Source organism: Macaca mulatta, chromosome 20 (assembly GCF_049350105.2).
Source record: "Macaca mulatta isolate MMU2019108-1 chromosome 20, T2T-MMU8v2.0, whole genome shotgun sequence".
Lineage (NCBI taxonomy): Eukaryota > Metazoa > Chordata > Mammalia > Primates > Cercopithecidae > Macaca > Macaca mulatta.
Genome location: NC_133425.1, coordinates 82,879,379 through 82,883,645, shown reverse-complemented (window position 1 = coordinate 82,883,645; position 4,267 = coordinate 82,879,379). Strand labels below are relative to the sequence as shown.

At 48.9% G+C, this 4,267-nt stretch overlaps 1 long non-coding RNA gene across 3 annotated transcripts; it reads left to right on the top strand.

The window, feature by feature from the left end:
* The first annotated feature begins 831 nt into the window (after positions 1 to 831).
* On the top strand, positions 832 to 3,114 carry LOC144338153 (uncharacterized). Of its 3 annotated transcripts, none has more exons than XR_013412016.1 (3): positions 832 to 1,012; positions 1,082 to 1,756; positions 2,829 to 3,114. It is a non-coding gene; the product is annotated as an uncharacterized LOC144338153 (long non-coding RNA). The 3 variants fall into 3 exon arrangements; XR_013412014.1 differs by having other exon boundaries at positions 866 to 1,004; XR_013412015.1 differs by having other exon boundaries at positions 866 to 1,012; positions 1,090 to 1,756.
* Positions 3,115 to 4,267: the final 1,153 nt, after the last annotated feature.

Below are 4,267 nucleotides of genomic sequence, written 5' to 3'. Positions count from 1 at the left end.
AACCCCATCTCTACTAAAAAATACAAAAAAAACTAGCCGGGCGAGGTGGCGGGCGCCTATAGTCCCAGCTACTCAGGAGGCTGAGGCAGGAGAATGGCGTGAACCCGGGAGGCGGAGCTTGCAGTGAGCTGAGATCCGGCCACTGCACTCCAGCCTGGGCGGCAGAGCGAGACTCAGTCTCAAAAAAAAAAAAAAAAAAGAAAAAAAAAAGAAATTGGCACTGAAGTTTGTAAGACTCAATGGTTTCGGCCAGGTGCAGTGGCTCACACCTAAAATCCCAGCACTTTGGGAGGCCGAGGCGGGTGGATCACTTAAGGTCAAGAGTCTAAGGCCAGCCCGACCAACATGGTGAAACCCCTTCTCTACCAAAATACAAAATTTAGCTGGGCGTGGTGGTGTGCGCCTGTAGTCCCAGTTACTCGGGAGGCTGAGATAGGAGAATCACTTGAACCTGGGAGGCAGAGGTTGCAGTGAGCCAAGATTGCACCACTGCACTCCAGCCTGGGCAACAGAGTGAGACTCCATCTCAAAACAAACAAACAACTCAGTGGCTTCACTTAGGAGCCTTGACTTCCTCCCAGTTTTACTGGCCCAAGTCCAGTGATAATGGTATCAGTGTCCACCACTCTCGGGTGCCTACAAAGCGCTGGAACCTCAATATTCATGGTCCTCGAGCCACACAGCAATGCTGCAAGGCATTACCCATTACACAGCGAGAAAACCAAGGCACAGAGGGAGTAAAGCACACCCAAGCCCACAGATAGGAAGTACAGAAACCAGGTTTCCAAAGCGCTGGCCTTTTCCAACGCTCTCACTTATTAACAGCTGCTCACCATTAATAAGCCGACTGGGTGAGGAGCATTCCAGCGCAGTCTGCTCCGGGCCAGAGCAGGGTGGAGGCTAGTGTTCACGTGAGTAATAATCACGGCGCTGGAGCTGAGGATTGACAATGTTGCGGACAACGTGCCTGTTCCGCAGGTGTCCTCTGTGAGGGCCAGCCGTGGGTTCGACAGCAGGAAACCACGGACAGACAGCATCTCCAGCCTCCTCCTGGTCACACTTCCCCGGAGATGCTAATGAGTGACACAGACTCAATAACTTCCTTCCCTGCTCCTAGCACCGCTGCTGGTTCTCAGAGAAATAGCCACGGGGTGAACGGGAAGGAAGAAAGCGCGTCCACGGGCTGCGGAATCCATTGCCAGTGGGGCGGGGATTCATCTGGCAGACCTGGCCTGCAGACAACAGTGTTGGAACGAGCCCATGCAATGATCCGGGACTGTGAGTGTATCTGCCCAGCTGAAAAATGAGTGATTACTGAGCACCTACATGATTGAAAATGGGCTGTCATGGGGGAGGATGACCATGAAGAGCGCGGGAGCAGAAGGGCAGCAGCAGCCTGGGATGACGTCAGCCCCGGCCCACCACCCTGTGGAAAGCAGCCAGGGTCTAGGGGAGATCTGGGGTCAGACAGATCCGGGTTGGAAACCTGGCACTATAGCTTACCAGGTGTGACCTCGCACAAGTTATATAACCTCTCTGAGCCGTACTAGCCTCATTTACAGACGGAACTCTGATGGCGTTCTGGCACTCACACTCTGCACAGCCATGGCCTTCAGGGGAGCCTGGCTCCAGCCCCAGAAGGCATAGTCTAACTGCTCAAGGGTGGCCATGGTGACTCTATTCTCCTGGGTGGTTTAACCACGGCCAAGTCAGACAATCCGGCCAATGAGAGTCTGCAGAGGGACTTCGGGGAAAGGTATTTTTTTTTTTTTTTTGCCTTTATACTCTTTCTTCTGCTACTGGGTACTGGCTGGAATGGCTGCAGCCACTTGAGTGTATGAGGACAGCCAGGCTAAGGCTAAGGCTGACACGCTAGGAGGGCAGAATGTATAGACGGAAAGAGCTTGGGTCCTCAGTGGTGTCCTTGAGTCGGAGTCAACCAACTCTGAAGAGCCTCAGACCTCAGGACTTCTTGACAATGGCTTAGGCCCTTTGAGTTGTATTTTGTGATGCATGCAGCCCAAAGCACCCTCCCTGGTGCAGGGCTGTGTTAAGGATTAAATGTGTAAAAAGCCTGCTGTGTTGGGGATTAAATGTGTAAAAAGCCTAACATGATGCCAGGCACACAGTAGCTTCTGTTGTTGAGGAGGTGATGACTTGAGAAACCTCACGGCAAAGCAACGTGACGCTGGGGCTTCATTCACTCGCGTACGCTCGCCAGCTGGGGACGTACAGGAGGACACAATGCCTTAAGCCTCTTTCCTATGCTCCAGTGTCTGCCTCAATAAATGCTCTGATACTGACCCCATGGTAAACCACGAAGTCTGCCTTCTGTATCCATTAACCATGGCTACAAACATACTGAATAAGAAATCATTGACAAACAATACTCATTAATTCTCACACATCTGCAGGTAGGGGAGGCTGAGGGTCAGCTGATCTAGACTGGGTTCAGCTGGGCAGCTCTGGACTTACCCATCTCAGGATCCACTAAGGCCTGCTGATCTGGGCTGAGTTCAGCTAGGATGGCTCTGATCCCCCTGTTTCTCATGTTCCTCGTGGCACCAGAGGGCTAACTTGGGCATGTTTCTCTCTGAGTGACAGCAGAGGCGTAAGAGAGCAAGCCCAATCACAAAGACTTTGGTCAGATCCTGCCCACTATACTTCCTCATCTCCTTTGTAACTATGGGGTGGCCATTGGTACAGTGTTGGCAAATGAGATTGAAGCAGAAATCTATTAGCGGGTTTCTCAGGGGAAAAAAGAAGCGTTCGCTTTTCCTCATCTGCTGGTTTCATCCCTTACTCCCTTTTTCTTGAGTTGAATGCAGGATGCGATGCTTGGAGCTATGGCAGTCATATTGCTACCATGAGGAAAAGCCAAGAGAATTGTGGCTGCTATGCCAAAATAACTGAGTATTATTGCTGGAGCAGGGTCAGCAACTGCCCATCTCTGGACTTCTTATTCTGTGAGAAAATAAGCCTCCATATGTTTATGTCACTGTTAATTGCAACCAAAGGCATTTGTCACTAAAACCCAGAAGCAACTAAACAGGTTAGTGCAGGATCTATACTAAGTGGACCGTTGGAATAAATGACAAAGTAATATATTGTGTTTCAATTCAAGTTCCATCAGTCATTCATTCAACAAATGTATATACTAGTCACTGTGAGCTAACAGACCCAGCCCCTGCCCTCCGGGGGTGTCTCTACTAAACATACAAATATTAGCTGGGTGAAGTCTTATCTAATGACAGAAGCTTGGATGGATAGTGAATAGAACATGTTACTGAAAAATGTTCTCATAACTATAACAGAAAAATTTGGCCAAGCATATAATTGATCTAGAATCTGAAGATGTTGTGAATCAGATCAGTTATTTTCTGCACCAGCAACCAGTTCCCAAATATAGGTTGCTAAGTGGATTTGCCAGCTGACCCCTGGAAGTCCCTCTGACATGTTGAACTTTACTTTCCTCATTTGCTAATTAAAGAGTTAATCTGGATGACTGCTGAGTTCTCTTCCAGTTCAAGTCTTTCCCTTCCTGAGATGAATACCGTGTTATAAGAAAATATTAACAACATTTTGGGAAAATTCCACTTTACAAGCATTTGGATAAAACCATAGTGATACATGACAAACCATAATTGATAGATGAGAGAGCCCACTCTTTGGAGAAATTAACATAGTACCGTAATCTTTACAGAAGAAAATGTTTCTATTTGGGAGAAGCACTGTAAAAATTTATGTAAAAAGCCAGAACAGGCTGGGCATAGTGGCTCACGCCTGTAATCCCAGCACTTTGGGAGGCCGAGGCAGGCAGATCACCTGAGGTCAGGAGTTCAAGACCAACATGGCCAACATGGCGAAATCCCATCTCTACTAAAAATACAAAAATTAGCCGCGCATGGTGGCGGCCACCTGTAATCTCAGCTACTCAGCAGGCTGAGGCAGAATTGCTTGAACCCAGGAGGCAGAGGTTGCAGTGAGCCAAGATCGCACTACTACACTCCAGCCTGGGTGACAGAGCGAGACTCCGTCTCAAAAACATAATAATAATAATGCCAGTTGTGGTGGCTCATGCCTGTAATCCCAGCACTTTGGGAGGCCGAGGCAGGTGGATCACTTGAGGTCAAGAGTTCAAGACCAGCCTGGCCTACATGGTGAAACCCTGTCTCTACTAAACATACAAATATTAGCTGGATGTGGTGGCAGGTGCCTGTAATCCCAGCTACCAGGGAGGCTGAGGCAGGAGAATCACTTGAACCCA